The 17,920-nt window shown below is 46.5% G+C and overlaps 1 pseudogene; it reads left to right on the plus strand.

Moving 5' to 3' along the window:
- The first annotated feature begins 663 nt into the window (after positions 1-663).
- LOC141026966 (uncharacterized) lies at positions 664-17,612 on the plus strand (annotated as a pseudogene).
- The last annotated feature ends 308 nt before the right edge of the window (positions 17,613-17,920 follow it).

A 17,920-nucleotide genomic window follows, 5' to 3' on the forward strand; every position in this document is an offset into this window, starting at 1 on the left:
GCCATTCATAATGAGGCTTGATATCATTATGCCGTTGGATCAATTGTTACCTTAGTTGTGATTATGATCACATTTGTTGTTGCATTTAAATGTTTTACATAGTTGTATGTTAGTTTCAATGTATGTTTTAATTAGATGCTCTAGAGAGCTATATGTTGTTCAATGAGAACTATGTATGAACTTTATGTATTTATTTTTTCAGTAATAACATTTGATCACTATTGTACTTTGGTTTTAATGTGATGATGAACTTGTATTAATTTGGTCACTTCTCTATTCATGATGTCCAGTGATTGTTTTTGATACACTTAATTATATAATGCATGCAGATGAACCGACAATGGATGTACGGTGACAGACGCACCTCCGAGTACATTGATGGCATGCATAATTTTCTCGAAGTGGCTGAGGCAAACAAGCAGAATGGTTTTATGTCTTGTCCATGCCCTGTTTGTGGGAATACGAAGGATTACTATGACTCGAAAACCCTTCACATCCACCTGCTTGAGAATGGTTTCATGCCACACTATAATGTTTGGACCAAACACGAAGAAAGAGGGGTTATGATGGAAGACAACGAAGAAGAAGAGGATGATGACAACTATCCCCCTGAATACGGTGATACTGCAATGGGGGGAGCTGAAGATCAAGAGGAACCAGACGATGTGCCCAATGATAATCTTCGCTGGGTCATTGTTGATGCAAAGAGAGAATGCCAAAGGGAAGTTCGATCGCATGTTAGAGGATCATAAAAAAGGGTTGTACCCAAATTGCTAATATGACAACACAAAGCTCGGTACCACACTGAAATTGCTGCAATGGAAGGCAGAGAATGGTGTATCTGACAACGGATTTGGGAAGCTACTGAAAATAATGAAGAAGAAGCTTCCAAAGGATAACGAATTGCCCGACAGTATGTACGAAGCAAAGAAGGTTCTATGCCCTCTAGGATTGGAGGTGCAGAAGATACATGCATGCCCTAGTGACCGCATCTTCTACCGTGGTGAGTACGAGGATTTGAACGCATGCCTGGTATGCGGTACATTGCATTAATTATAAGATCAGACGAGATGACCCTGGTGATTTTGAGGGCGAGCGCCTAGGAAGAGGGTTCCTGCCAAGGTGATGTGGTATGCTCCTATAATACCATGGTTGAAACGTCTGTTCAGAAACAAAGAGCATGCCAAGTTAATGCGATGGCACAAAGAAGACCGTAAGAAAGACGGGAAGTTGAGAGCACCCGCTGACGGGTCATAGTGGAGAAAAATTGAGAGAAGGTGGGGGGACTTTGCAGGTGACGCAAGAAACGTATGGTTTGGTTTAAGTGAAGATGGCATTAATACTTTTGGCGAGCAGAGTAGCAATCATAGCACCTGCCCCGTGACTCTATGTATGTATAACCTTCCTCCTTGGTTGTACATGAAGCGGAAGTTCATTATGATGCTAGTGCTCATCCAAGGCCCTAAACAACCCGACACTGACATTGATGTGTACCTAAGGCCATTAGTTGAATAACTTTTATAGCTGTGGAATGGAAAAGATGTACGTGTGTGAGATGAGCACAAACAGGAGGAATTTGACCTACATGTGTTGCTTTTTGTAACCATCAATGATTGGCCTCCTCTCAGTAACCTTTCAGGACAGACAAACAAGGGATACCACGCATGCACGCACTATTTAGATGATACCGAAAGTATATATTTGGACAAATGCAGGAAGAATGTGTACCTGGGATATCGTCGATTTCTTCCGACCAACCATCAATGTCGAAAGAAAGGCAAGCATTTCAAAGGTGAGGCGGATCACTGGAAGAAGCCCGCCCTTCGTACTGGTGATCACATACTTGATATGGTCAAGAATTTACAAGTAATCTTTGGAAATGGTCCCGGCGGACAATCTATTCTGAATGACGCTGAGGGACGCACACCCATGTGGAAGAAGGAATCTATATTTTGGGACCTACCCTATTGGAAATACCTAGAGGTCCGCTCTGCAATTGACATGATGCACGTGATGAAGAATCTTTGCATGAACCTACTAGGCTTCTTGGGCATGTATGGGAAGACAAAAGATACATCGGAGGCACGGGAGGACCAGCAACATGTGCACGAAAAAGAGGCATGCATCCAAAGCAGTATCAAGGTCCTGCCAGCTACGCTCTTACCAAAGAAGAGAAGGAAATCTTATTTGAATGCATGCTCAGTATCAAGGCCCCGTCTGGCTTCTCGTCCAATATAAAGGGAATAATGAATATGCAGAGAAAAAGTTCCAGAACCTAAAGTCTCATAACTGCCATGTGATTATGACGCAACTGCTTCCGGTTGCATTGAGTGGTCTTTTACCGGAAAATGTTCGATTAGACATTGTGAAGCTATGTGCATTCCTCAATGCAATCTCTCGGAAGGTAATCGATCCAGAAATCCTACCAAGGTTAAAGAATGATTTGGTGCAATGTCTTGTCAGTTTCGAGCTGGTGTTCCCACCATCCTTCTTCAATATCATGACACACGTCCTAGTTCATCTAGTCGACGAGATTGCCATTTTGGGTCCTGTATTTCTACACAATATGTTCCCCTTTGAGAGGTTCATGGGAGTCTTAAAGAAATATGTTCGTAACCGTGCTAGGCCGGAAGGAAGCATCTCCATGGGCCCGCAAACAGAGGAGATCATTGGGTTTTGTGCTGACTTCATTCCTGACCTTAAGCCTATTGGTGTCCCTCAATCGCGGTATGAGGGGAGACTGACTGGAAAAGGCATGCTAGGAGCGGACTCAATAATATGTAGGGACGTGCATTCTTGGACTCAAGCACACTACACAGTTCTACAGAATTCTACCTTGATGACCCCGTATGTCAATGAACACAAGAATATTCTGCGCTCCAAACACCCAGAGCCGTGTGACGACTTGATTACATGTGAACACATCAGGACTTTCAGTAGTTGATTGCAAACACATCTCATGGGTAACACAACTGTTGGAGATGAGCTGTACTCGTTGGCCAGGACACCATCTTCGACTGTATTGACTTACAAAGGGTACGAGATAAATGGGAATACATTTTACACGATCGCCCAAGATCAAAAGAGCACCAACCAAAACAGTGGTGTCCGCTTTGATGCAGCAACCAAGAGGGGAAAGGACACATATTATGGTTACATAGTGGACATATGGGAACTTGACTATGGACATGATTTTAAGGTCCCTTTGTTTCGGTGCAAATGGGTCAATCTGTCAGGAGGCGGGGTACAGGTAGACCCATAGTACGGAATGACAATAGTAGATCTGAACAATCTTGGGTACACAAACGAACCATTCATCCTAGCCAATGATGTGGCGCGGGTTTTCTATGTGAAGGACATGTCTACCAAACCGAGAAAAAGAAAAGATAAGGAAGTGAATACATGATACGATGAGCCAAAGCGCCACATAGTTCTTTCACGGAAAAGAGACATCATGGGAGTGGAGGTCAAGACAGACATGTCTGAAGATTATGAAAAGTTTCATGAAATTCCTCCCTTCAAAGTGAAGGCTGACCCAAGCACCCTGTTAAACGATGAAGATTATCCATGGTTACGACGCAATAAGCAAGGGACACACGCGAAGAAAAGTGAAGACTCTCTCTCCACAACTATTCTGATGATGGCTTTGATCTAGAATATCACTGCAGTTACATGTCAAGAAATGAAATGCCTTTTGTAACATATGAGTTTTCGTCCGAAACCGTGATACTTCGAAAGAGATTGTCCATTTTGTACACGAAGTGCATCCAGTTTTTGCCGTAACCCTCTCAACTCTTTAGCACATGCTATGTGGGTGAAATGATGATACCATGCCAACTTTCAACCTTTTTAGAGTTCATTTGTAGTGCTTTTCAATTTCAGGGTCATTTAGCTAAGAAAAACAGTAAATGCATGAAAAATAGCAAATGAAGTCACAAAGGGTTGAAAATTGATGATGTGGCTTTGAATGGTGCATGTTGAACGCACAAAAAGTCTGGAGTTGAAATAAGTTAAAAAATGAGATGCCTTTGTAACACATGAGTTTTCATCCGAAACCATAATACTTCGAAAGAGATTGTCCATTTTGTACACGAAGTGCATCCAATTTTTGCCGTAACCCTCTCAACTTTTTAGCACATGCTATGTGGGTGAAATGATGATACCATGCCCAGTTTCAATCTTTTTAGATTTCATTTGTAGTGCTTTTCAATTTCAGGGTCATTTAGCTAAAAAAAATAAGTAAATGCATGAAAAATAGCAAATGAAGTCAGAAAGGGTTGAAAATTGATGATGTGTCTTTGAATGGTGCATATTGAACACACAAAAAGTATGGAGTTGAAATAAGTTTAAAAAATGAAATGCCATTGTAACAGATGAGTTTTCATCCGAAACCGTGATACTTCGAAAGAGATTGTCCATTTTGTACACGAACTGCATCCAGTTTTTGCCATAACCCTCTCAACTTTTTAGCACATGCTATGTGGGTGAATGATGATACCATGCCAACTTTCAACCTTTTGAGAGTTCATTTGTAGTGCTTTTCAATTTTAGGGTCATTTAGCTTAAAGAATGAACTAATAGCAAAAAGAATGAACTAAAAAGCTTTTATAAAACTCTAATAGCAAAAAGAATCAATTAAAATATTTTGTTATGATCAACTAAAACAAAACTATAATATTCTTCAATAGAAAAAAGAATCAACTAAAAAGCTTTTATAAACCTCTAGTTATTATGAAAATAATATTGACTTAAAATTATATAAAATTTATGCAACTAAAATTATCAAAGTATTTTTTGTTAAAAACTTTAATAGCAAAAAGAATTTTCATAAAGTATTTTTTGTTAAAAACTTTAATAGCAAAGTAAAATAACAGAAAAAAATGCCCACCTACTAGGCCACAACGGCCTGCATACGACTAGAAACCCAACTACTAGCTGGGCCAGGACGCAGGCCCGCCGGACAAGTAGGCCCCACATGGCAGAAAGTGGTTCGTTAGGCCCATAGGCCTGCTTTAGAGAGGAGCTCGATGTTGCAGCCGCGGCGGGGCTTATAAACAGGCCCGGGCACCCTTCGTTTGGCGAGGTGGGACTAAACATCCATCGCACCGCGGCTGTGCCAGGCACATGCCTTTGGTCCCGGTTGGTGGCTCGAACCGGGACAAAAGGCCCCCCTTTCGTCCCGGTTCGTGCCACCAACCGGGACCAATGGCCTTTCGTCCCGGTTCGAGCCAAGGACCAAAGGTGTGACTATATAAGTGGGGACTTAGAAAATTTTCCAAACATTGGAGTTTCTTCCCTTCTCCTCTCCTCGACGCCGTCCCCGGCCCACTCCCCTAGCCGCGCCCTGCCCCGACGCCGTCGCCGTCGCCGCCCCTGCCCCGACGCCACCCCCAGCAGTGAGCTCAGCCCCCCTTCCCCTGCGCTTCCGCCGCCGCCGCCGCTGCCCTGACGCCGCCGCCCCTGCCCTGCTGCTTAGCGCCCTACATTTTTTTTCTTAATTTTTTTGTATGTTCATATGTTCATATGGATGGATGTATTCATGTATAATTTCATATGTTCATATGTTGAAAATGTTCATATGTTCATTTTTTTCTTAATTTTTTTATAACATTGTTGCGGGAATATGTTCATATGGATGGATTGATGTATAATTTCATATGTTCATATGTTGAAAATGTTCATATGTTCATTTTTTTCTTAAATTTTTTTATTACATTGTTGCGGGAATATGTTCATATGGATGGATTGATATGGATGGCTTGATGTATAATTTCATATGTTCATATGTTGAAAATGTTCATATGTTCATTTTTTTTTCTTATAATTTCATATGTTCATATGCACATTGTGGGGGGAATATTTTGCAACATATTTCAATGTGTTTTGTTATATAATGTTTGATTACCATATAGTTGTAAAATTTATTATGTTTGATTACCATATAGTTGTAAAATATTTTGCATGTTGAGATGGGTCTTTTTCCTATTCATGATGAAGTGGCATGCTTGGATGTTGAGAGACATGTGGTAGTGGGGGATGGGCCTTTTCTCATGCATGTTATGCGATGATGTGGCATGCTTCATGAAAATGAGGGGGAGGAGTCCGCAAGTATGTCCCCTAACCGCCCCCCTCCGTTTTATCTGTCCGAAAATGCAGACTTCGGGAAAACATTGTCGGATGTTATCCCCCTTCACCTATATCGTGTAGTGCGCCGCGTTAGAACACCCCTAACTCTCTCGGGAATTCAACATATCCCCGATAACTTTGACATGAGGGGGTCCGCAAATCCTTGACGACCATGAGAGAGGCGGTCCGCAAAGTATCCTCTCTCAAAAGATAGGACGACTCATCAGACATGAGGGGGAGCAGTCCTCGACGATCGTTTGAAACTGACTGGCACAAGTAGCTAGCATCGCGAACCTGGAACTGTCCCCCTCCGGTTTATCTGTCCAAAAATGCAGACTTCGGGAAAAAATTCCCGGATGTTATCCCCCTTCACCTATATCATGTAGTGCCGCGTTAGAACACCCCTAACTCTCTCGGGAATTCAACATATCCCTGATAACTCAGACATGAGGGGGGAGGAGTCCTCGACGATCGTCTGAAGCTGACTGTTATAAAACTTGTGAACTTTGCATGATGTTTGCCACTAATCAATTGCCCATATGCATATGATTCCTTGTTGTGATTAAGTCCATGTTTGACACTAATCCATCTCTCATGTTGTAATATTTGCAGAAACTATGTACAAAGACTTAGAAAAAGAAGAGTTGTTGGGGGATATAATCCGCGACGGAGGTGATATCACCTTGTCATTTCTCAACGACACCGATGGTGAGGAAGGAGATCACTATCGGTGTCAAAACCGGCCGATCTTGGGTAGGGTGTCCCGAACTGTGCGTCTGAGGATCAAAGGTAACAGGAGGCGGGGGACACGATATTTACCCAGGTTCGGGCCCTCTTCATGGAGGTAATACCCTACTTCCTGCTTGGTTGACTTTGATGAGTATAGGGGTTAAAAGAGTTGATCTACCTCGAGATCGTAATGGCTAAACCCTAGATGTCTAGCCTGTATGATTTTTGTGATAGCCTCTACGGACTAAACCCCCCAGTTTATATAGACACCGGAGGGACCTGGGGTTGTACAAAGTCGGTTTTCAGAGAAAGGAAACTACACATCCGGACGCCAAGCTTGCCATCCATGCAAAGGAGAGTCCCATCCAGACACGGGGGAAGGCCTTCTATCTTGTATCTTCGCGGCCCATCTGTCCGGCCCATATCGTATAGCCCGGACACCAGAGGACCCCATAATCCAGGACTCCCTCAGTAGCCCCCGAACTTGCCTTCAATGATGACACAGTGTCCGGCTTGTGTCTTCGGCTTTGCAAGGCGGGTTCTTTATTATACTTCGGATTTGACAAAAGTTGGGCTCTGACCTCGATGTGCTGCCTTTATGATTCCTTTTTGTGGATGCCTCGATTTCCGTGCTCTAGGCGAATGTGAATGGTCCATGGCCCTTTGCAAATAGGCCCCTCATTACGCTCGAACGACATATATATAAGGGGACTAAGATCTCAAATGTCGTCTCACATCGCGCAGAGGAAAAACCGCCAAAGTTAGCCACCAACAAAATCTCCAGACATGGACGGCGCTCCAGCCTCCTCTTCACGTCCCCACGGCCCTCAGGAGGGCTATTGGCAAAGCTTCTCTATGCCCTATCTTCAACTGAGTCGACTTCGTATGCATGGCTATATGCCCCCACGGATCTAGTCTCCGTTCGGGCGGGCTTGTACTCAACCGGCCATGATGCGATGGCTTAGAATTTCCCCAACCCCAACAAGGAGGAGAGGGTGTGCTTCATCCCGTTTCTGATGTGAGGCCTGGGATTTCCAATCCACCCCTTCCTCCGGGGCCTGTTGGAATTTTACGGCATCCAACTGCACAACCTCACCCCAGGTTCGATCCTGCACATCTCAGGTTTTGTTGCCCTCCGCGAGCTATTCTTAGGCATCGAGGCTCATTTTGAGCTATGGAGGAAATTCTTTTGCCTTGTTGCCCGTCATCAAGGAGGTTCCATATTTGAAGTGGGCGGCGCCGAAGTATGGCGTATAGCCGGCTCCGGATACCTCATCGCGACTCCCAAGAAGGTATACCCGTAGTGGTCTTCGGAATGGTTCTACATGGAGGACGTCCCACTACCGGACCCAGTCCGACACGGCCTTCCTGAATTTTCCAATGCCCCTTTAAAGAAGCGCCTCAACTGGCGTCCCCGGTGTCCTAAGGAAGAGGACAATGTGGAGATAAAGAGGTTGGTCAGCAAGGTCCGGTTGCTTGCCCATTCCGAACTCTCGATAGTCAAAGTGATGGCGATTGCAATAAAGAGGTGTGTTCAGCCTCTCCAATGGTAACCTCCTTATGGTGTTATAACAGAGAAGACGACGCGACCCAGTGCGGGAGGAAGGGTCCGGATACCCCAGCCGAACTGGCCGCAATATTGGCCGAGCTGTATAAGGGCGAGAAAGAAGATTTTTTTGTTTGAGCTGCCGGGAGGGTTATTCCATGAACACTCCTGTCGAATGGGTAAGATTTCAATCGTCTGCGCTTATTTTATTGCGTTTACAGACATTAATCCAATTTTCCCTTTATCGATCTCAACAGTCATGGAGGAAGATGACCGAAGACGTCCACTGTCCCGCTCCCCAGCCAGAGGATCACAATCGTGAGGAGGATCTTGGCTTTTGCGAGGATCCAGACTTGTATATAGAGTTTGATGATGGGGTATTCTACCAGGCGATCCTTGACGGTTCGGAAGTGGCTATGACCGCTGACTACCCTCGCCTCTATCCCTTCTGCATCGTGAGTATCCCGCGGCTTCTTAAAAAAAGATCCATATCTGCATTCTTATCCGATGTCCTGACCTGGATTTTAACAGGATCAGCGCTCTCGGGACCGTACCTCCACAAGGGCGGCCTCTACACAAGGTCGTCGTTCGAAATGAAAAAGGACCGGGAGCACTACAGAGAACTCACAGGCTCCCAAGCGGTACGTATGCCTTAATACATGCCTAAGCATGAGTTCGGATTATTGAAAGTCTCCCTTTTTATCCTTGGCATTAGGAGAAGTACGCGGCAAACGGTGGGAAAACGCTCGATTAGCCAAATGTCCACTAATCCGATGCAGGATTCGTCAACTAGGACGCGAGCCAACGCAACACCCGTTCCGCCTCCCCAAGAGGATTTAGATGACGTATCAGTCACGAATTCCAAAGTGGAGAGCGTGATGAATCACCGCCGGTTACAAGAGGGTATGCGGGCTCCGGCTTTTTCCGGAGAGGAGTTTGCCGCACTAAGTTCGGTGGATGCATATTTCCGGGCCGCTCGAGACGGATTTGCCAGAGTCATTCAGCTGTTCTCGAAGGACATACAGGTAAAATTTTGATGCAATTTGCATAGTCATGTGCCAGTAGCCCCCGAGACCTAAAGCGGTAAAGCAGACAGATTTAAGGATCGATAACTTATGCAGGTTCTGAAAGAAAAGAACACTATGCTAGCCCAGGAGTTAAGCACAAGCCAGACGCAGCTGAATGCAGTCACCGCCGAACTAGCGGAATTGAAAGAGGCCGCAACGGGCGCATATAGGGGAAGAAAACTGGAGGAGGAGAAGGACAAACAGTGCGAAGAGATAGAGAGCTTAAAGGCTCAGTTATCGACCGTTCAGAAGGAGAATGAAAAGCTGAAGGGCGGCATATTCGGTATGTCCTCTCCTCTTATTCCGAATTGCATAGGTGCTCATGTGTAGTCCTTAATATGGAATATCATGGCTATGTTGTTGCAGGCCTATTAACTGGTCGGCTAGAAGAGGAAGTATCCGGATTTCAAGGTGACATGCTAAAGGAGTTGTCCGCCATGCATGCTCGAGCCTGGAAGGACATGAGGAATATGGTGAAGGCGTTATGGCCGTCTGATACCCCGCCAGAAAGTATGGAGGGCCTGGCAAACCTATTCAAAGGTGCCCAGCGCCGGTTCGAGCTATGGAAGACGTCCGCCTGCCGTGAAGGCGCACGAGAAGCCTGGGCCATGGTGAAAACACGCTTCATGAAACTAGACCCAAATCATATGTCCTGGGTAGGAACAAAGGGACCAGATGGGAAGGAAATCCCTGTAAATATAGTCTATGATCAAGTAATGATCGCGGCAAAAAATTCACAGGAAGACTATAAGTTAGACAGCCTTATAGATGGAATAGAGGAGGAATATGTTTTTGACTTAATGTATCAATGCACATTTATGATCAACCTTTACTTAAATCTGAACATTGAAATGAATTTGCCATCGCAGGCCTTCGGCTTTAACCTCCAAACCAAAATGGTGGAGTGTTTCCGGATACTTAAGAAGTAAACATATATCCAGAAACCAGGCAACCCAGTCATCGTGCTCGAACAGACAAAAAATTCGAGTTCGGGAGATATGTTATATTACATATGTAAGAAACATCTTCCAGGGAAAATAGTTCCGTTAAGGGTTCCTTTCCTTGGGTCGGCATTATTATGTTTACACGTTCCGGGGCGTGTGATCCGCAATACGGAAGAACTGTCTCGCAGTGATTAAAATGGTTGCAATATGGCAACAATCTGTCGTTTGAGTGTCGACTAATTATTCCCTTAAGAACGCTAGCTTTCGGCTTCACCCGTCTAAGGTACATGTCCGGATGACCCGGATGTTACAATCGTAGAGGTGCTCCCTTTATGCCCTAGCCGAACAATCGGGAACGTAGGGCATAAGCACAGGAGCAAGGCAACCCAGCTTGGCAAAAACTTAAGTCATAGAGGTGCATATAATGGCAAAAAGGATGTATATCCGCAAACGACACATATATTGTGAGCTCTAGGCTTGGTATAATAATAAGCTTTACAGAAGCCCCTAGTCATGGTGGGGTGTGTACATTTAAGGATGTGCACCCCTCAGGTGTTCGGCTAACCTGAACACACCATGGGAAACGTATATATATGAAAAAGGAAAAGATTGAAAGGGAGAAAAATAGAACGAATGACCGGATTTATGCATAGAATCTTCGGAGCCTTGCCGCGTTCCAATGGTTCAGCTCCAGGCGATTGTCCGATGCGTTGCGAAGGCGGTATGCTCCTCCAGTGAGAACTTCATCGATAATGAAGGGACCCTCCCATTTTGGTTTGAGTTTGTCCTTTTTTCTTCTCTGGAAAGTGTAGAACGAGCTCACCGACGTTATAAGTCTTTGCCCGCACTTCTCTGCTTTGGTATCTGCGAGCTTGTTGTTGATAGAGTGCGGAACGGGCCTTTGCAACATCACACTCCTCCTCCAGGCCATCTAGATCGTCCTGCCGATCAAGCTCGGCTTCTCTCTCTTCATACATTTGCACTCTAGGTGAGTCATGAATAATGTCGCAGGGCAAGACAGCCTCTGCGCCGTACACCATGAAGAATGGTGTATATCCGGTCGTGCGGTTGGGCGTGGTCCGCAGCCCCCAAAGCACGAAATCGAGTTCCTCGACCCAGTGTTTATCTGACTCCTTTGGGGAGCGCACTAGTCCGGGTTTGATGCCGCTCGTTATCAGGCCATTAGCCTATTCGACCTGACCGTTTGTTTAAGGGTGATATATGGAGGCATAGTCGAGCTTGATGCCCAAGTTAGCACACCAAGTTTTCACCTCATCGGCTGTGAAGTTAGAGCCATTGTCAGTAATGATACTATGAGGGACACCATAACGGTGTACAACACCGGATATAAAGTCGATCATCGGTCCGGCTTCGGCTGTTTTGACTGGTTTGGCCTCTATCCACTTAGTGAATTTGTCTACCATAACGAGCAAATATTTCTTCTTGTGGCTTCCCCCTTTAAGGGGTCCGACCATATCTAGCCCCCAGACCGCAAAAGGCCAAGTAATGGGGATTGTTTTCAAGGCGGTGGGTGGCATGTGACTTTGATTGGCGAAAAGCTGGCATCCAACATAGCACTGCACCAGAGCTTGTGCATCTGCTCGGGCCGTAGGCTAAAAGAAACCTATACAGAAGGCCTTACTTACAAGGGTCCGAGCTGCGGCGTGATGGCCATCGAGACCAGCATGTATTTCAGCCAAGATCTGTCGTCCCTCCTCTTCGGAGATACATCTTTGAAGAACTCCGGTAGTACTTCTCTTGTAGAGTTCTCCTTCATGAACCTTGTAGGCTTTTGAGCGTCTCACTATGCGACGGGCCTCATTCTGGTCATCAGGGAGCTCCTGCCTATTAAGGTAGGCCAGGAAGGGTTCGGTCGATGGAGCAATGACAACCATGATTACATGGGCGGAAGGTGTCATTTCGGTGCCCGAGCCCCCAACGATATCCGAATTGTGTTCAACATCTGAGGGTATGATTGGATCTGGGCTAGCATTGCCGCTCTCATCCTACCATACCACGGATGGCTTGAAGAGCCTTTCCACAAAGGTGTTAGGTGGGACGGGTTCACGTTTAGCGCCCATTCGAGCAAGGATGTCTGCTGCCTGATTACTCTCTCGAGCAACATGATGAAACTCGAGGCCCTCAAACCGAGGTGATATTTTGAGTACGGCGTCGCGGTATGCCGTCATCTTTGGATCTTTTGCATCGAAATATCCATTTATTTGGGATATTTCGAGGTTTGAATCCCCACGCACCTCTAGGTGTTGAATGCCCATAGAGACGGCTATCCGGAGACCGTGTAGTAGTGCCTCATATTCAGCTGCGTTGTTGGAGTCGGTATACATTATTTGTAATACGTACCGGACTGTGTCCCCTGTAGGGGATGTTAGGATGACACCAGCCCCCAATCCGGCCAAAATTTTGGAGCCATCGAAGTACATCACCCAGTTGGAATATGTGCTGTACTCTTTAGGGAGTTCGGCTTCTGTCCATTCGGCGATGAAGTCGGCCAACACCTGAGATTTAATAGCTCGGCGTGGCTTGTATATTATTTCAAATGGCAAGAGCTCGATAGCCCATTTGGCAATGCGGCCGGTGGCGTCTCGATTGTTTATGATGTCATTGAGTGGTACTTCGGAAGCCACCGTGATGGAGCACTCTTGAAAGTAGTGCCGCAGCTTGCGAGATGCCATGAACGCCGCATAGGCTACCTTTTGATAGTGCGGATATCGGGATTTGCATGGTGTAAGGACCTCCGATACATAGTATACTGGTTTTTGGAGTGGGAATTTATGTCCCTCTTCCTCTCGTTCGACAACGAGTACTGCGCTCACCACCTGGTGAGTTGCAGATATGTAGAGTAACATGGGTTCACTAACGCTTGGTGCGGCAAGGATTGGGTTGCTTGCCAACAAGGTTTTTATTTCTTCCAGTTCGGCTGTTACCGCATCTGTCCACTCAAAGTGGTCGGTTCGTCGGAGTAAGCGATAAAGTGGCAATGCCTTTTCTCCCAATCTGGAGATAAAGCGGCTCAAAGCTGCCACACATCCAGCCAGTTTTTGGACCTGTTTTAGGTCTGTTGGAGTTGCCAATTGTGACAGGGATCGAATTTTGGCTGGGTTTGCTTCAATTCCTCTATTGGAAACAATGAACCCGAGTAGTTTTCCGACTGGAACGCCGAAGACACATTTTTCCGAATTGAGCCGTATGTGTATGTTCGGAGGTTGTCGAATGTGAGGCGTAGATCGTCCACCAATGATTCGACATGTTTAGTCTTGATGACCACATCATCTATGTATGCCTCCACTGTCTTGCCGATTTGTTTTTCCAGACATGTTTTAATCATGCGTTGGTAAGTGGCGCCGACGTTTTTGAGTCCGAATGGCATGGTGTTGAAGCAGAAGGGCCCATACGGGGTAATGAACGCCGTTGCGGACTGGTCGGACTCCTTCATCTTAATCTGATGGTATCCGGAGTATGCGTCGAGGAAACACAGTGAATCATGCCCTGCAGTCGCGTCAATGATTTGGTCGATGCGGGGCAACGGGAAGGGGTCCTTAGGGCAGGCTTTATTGAGGTCTTTGAAATCGACACAAAGGCGCCAGGATTTATCCTTCTTTGGCACCATTACCAGGTTTGCTAGCCAGTCCGGGTGTTTGATCTCCCTGATGAACCCTGCTTCAAGAAGTTTAGCTAGCTCCTCCCCCATAGCTTGTCGTTTGGGTTCGGAAAATCGCCACAACGTTTGCTTGACTGGTTTGAACCCCTTTATGATATTGAGACTATGTTCATCTAGTCTGCATGGGATCCCGGGCATGTCTGAAGGGTGCCAGGCGCAGATATCCCAATTTTCGTGCAGGAAAGCTCTTAGTGCGGCGTCGATCGCTGGATCCAGCTGTGCTCCAATGGAGGCTGTCTTGTTGGGATCCGTTGGGTGTACTTGAAACTTGACTATTTCGTCTGCTGGCTTGAAAGAAGTGGATTTGGGCCTCTTATCGAGGGCCAGTGATGCAGTTTTGTTTTCGGTGCGGAGTGCTATATCCAGATCACTGGCGAGAGTGATAACTCTGTTGGGCCCTGGCATATTGAGCTTCCTGTACCCGTAATGGGGTATGGCTTGAAAGCGTGAGAATGCATCTCGCCCTAACATGGCGTGATATCCACTCTTGAAGGGTGCCACGTGGAAGAGCAACTTTTTGGACCTGTAGTTCTCCGGCGTGCCGAATACGACGTCGAGTTTGATTTTTCCCGAGCTTTGGGCTTCTCGACTGGGGATGATACCTCGGAAAGTGGTGTCGCTTTGTTCAAAGCGGCTTTTGTCCATCTGCATTTTATGGAGAGTATCTTCATAGATGAGGTTCAGCCTGCTGCCGCCGTCCATGAGCACTTTTGTGAGCCGAAAGCCATCCATTATTGGGTTTAGGACCAAGGCGGCTGGTGCTCGGACGGACTTGGCCCTCGGCTCGTCTTCGGCGTTGAAAGTTATCGCCATGTCGTTCCAAGGATTTATTGCGGCTACCTGGTTGACTTCGACAAGGTCGCGTAATGCCCTTTTGCGCCGATTATTTGAAGAAAAGGTCTCAAAGACCGTAAAGACATTGAGGTCGTTATCCTCCGAAGAGTGTTTCTTCGGGGTAGTGTTGGTGAGGATAGCCTCGCCGCTCCTAGCCACCTGCCGGAGTACCCAATATGCCCGAAGGCTGTGTGCTGGTTCGGTATCCGACGTCGTTTGTATCTGACAGGGCTTGTTGAGCAGTTCGTCAAGGACAGTCCTATGTCTCGTGAAGGGTTTGGTTTTTTTGTCAATGAGATGATGATCAGATGCCCCGTAAGGGTGCATCCTTTTTGCCCGTCCGGTGGGCTGCTGAAAAGCAGGATGTTCCCACTGGGCTATCTGGGCTTTCCAGGCACTTTCCATTGCGCAGTACTTCTGTACTATGTATTCCAGATCTGCTAAGTGTAGTATGCGGTGATGGTTGAGGGCATTGAGGATTCCCTTGTCCATACAATTGCGGCAAAAAACTGAAACCACATCCTCGTCGCAACAATCTTTAATCTTGTTTTTAACAAGGAGGAATCTGGCCCAAAAGTGATGGACCGTTTCCTGAGGTTGCTGTTGTACATACATTAGGTCATATAAGTCTGGAGGACCTAAATTGCTTGGAGAATATTGCTTGTGGTGGGTGGGTGGGCTAAAATTCGAACCCCGACCCATTATTGGATTCGGAGTTTGAAGAATGTCCGAGGTCACTAGGCCAGGACCAGTAGAGTCCTGGTGACTCAGGCTCAAAGCCTGATTCTAGGTTCGGAGGACCTGTGGTCTCTTCCCGAAGGTGGGTATCCGGCTTGCAGGGCTCGGAAATCCAAACATATTTTGTTATCAGCTTAGTGGGAGAAGTATTCCCGGCTTGTTCCTCCACGACCGCTACCAGATGGGTGATCGGCGGGGACTTGATTTCCCTCTGATCGGGTTTAAGCCCAATCCGATCATAGTCTGTGGCGACTCCCAGGGCGGCGACGCTATCTACCAGTTCGTTCAAGGATGAAACATCTGCGGATCCATCTTTTTGGAGTGTTTGAGGCCGATGCAGAGATGATGTTTAGCGATTTGAGGGGCCGCCTCTGGCTTAAAGGCCGAGCAAGTGCCCATGGTAAAACCGCCGAGTTGGAGGATCTGTCCGAGCCAGGGCTCCTCCAGAGGTGACGCTGTCATTGATGACAAGATGAGCCATCGATCCTTCCGACGACGGCACAAAGGAACTCTCAATGAAAGCACCAATATCGGTGTCAAAACCGGCCGATCTCAGGTAGGGGGTCCCGAACTGTGCGTCTGAGGATCAAAGGTAATAGGAGGCGGGGGACATGATGTTTACCCAGGTTCGGGCCCTCTTGATGGAGGTAATACCCTACTTCCTGCTTGATTGACTTTGATGAGTATAGGGGTTACAAGAGTTGATCTACCTTGAGATCGTAATGGCTAAACCCTAGATGTCTAGCCTGTATGATTTTTGTTATAGCCTCTATGGACTAAACCCCCAGTTTATATAGACACCGGAAGGACCTAGGGTTGTACAGAGTCGGTTTTCAGAGAAATGAAACTACAAATCCGGACGCCAAGCTTGCCATCCACGCAAAGGAGAGTCCCATCCAGACACGGGGGAAGGCCTTCTATCTTGTATCTTCGCGGCCCATCAGTCCGGCCCATATCGTATAGCCCGGATACCCGAGGACCCCATAATCCAGGACTCCGTCAATCATGACAGCTCCAGTGATCCAACAGTGGAGGAGGAAGGAGATCACGACGGCTCCGGTGATCCAATGGAGGAGGAAGGAGATCATGACGGCTCCGGTGATCGAACAGAGAAGGGAGCCTTAACTGTTGCAAATTCCGGCGAGGTATATATATATATATATATTAAGCCTCTGCTAACCAGATGCATTAATTGTTTTCTATGTAGATATATTGACGCTTCTTTCTTCTTTTAGCCCTCCGGATCGAGCCAAACTTCGGTAAGGAGATGAGGCCCGAAGAAAAAGTTGGTATAGGATGAAAGGTTCATTATGGAAGAAGTCGCCTGAGATGGCCAACCGATTGCTCCCAAGCGGACCAAGACCAACTTTATACATCAGTGCAGAGTTATTGTTAGGGACAACGTCCCGATCAGCATCCAAGAATGGAATAAGAAGGATCCTGAAGTTTCTTATGTGCAAGATAGACTGAAAGATGATCTTTGGACCTCGCTGATGACAAATTTCAGCCTACCGCCAGAGGAGAATCCGAATAACCCAGTTATAGAGCGAAAGGTCAAGGCATTTGCTCTTAAGAAGATGGCAGAACTATTCAAGAAGTGGAAGAAAGATTTGAAGAAAAAGTTTGTCGACAAATACGAGACTCCAGAATTCATCGATCAATATGAGAAGATAAGAGATCACTGGCCCGCATTTGTGGCCTACAAGAAATCGGAGAAGGCTAAGCAAAGGTCACTAAAAAACAAGCAAAATTCTACAAAGAAGAAGTATCAACATACTACGGGGTCAGGTGGCTACAGCAAAGCCCAGCCTACGTGGGATAAACTGAGAAAGACCTGCTTGCTAAAGGGGTCCAACCAGCGACATTGCACTGGCCAGATCGGGCAAGGACTTGGTTCTTCAGGGTTGGGGGAACTTTTGACCCAGAATCAGGGAAGTGTGTTTGGATGAATGATCAACTTGCAATACCCATCACGAAGCTTGAGGAAGCAATCAAGGAAGCGTAGGAAGGGATGTTCATTCTCGACAGAGAGAAGGACGAGCTGACAGAGGCCCTCGGGAGTCCTGAACACCCTGGACGAAGACGAGGCACATGAGGCTCCGTTCCGTGGGTGCATGGGTTTCTCGATAGCGGTGGTTATAGAAGCCGAGATTGAAAGAAGAAAGAGGAAGCAAGCAAAATGCACAAGATAAGTGCAAGATTAGCGAAACTAGAGGAACTTGAGAGCCAGCGAGCTACCGGCCAACCATATCAGCGG

This window comes from Aegilops tauschii, chromosome 7 (assembly GCF_002575655.3).
Source record: "Aegilops tauschii subsp. strangulata cultivar AL8/78 chromosome 7, Aet v6.0, whole genome shotgun sequence".
NCBI classification, from domain to species: Eukaryota; Viridiplantae; Streptophyta; class Magnoliopsida; order Poales; family Poaceae; genus Aegilops; species Aegilops tauschii.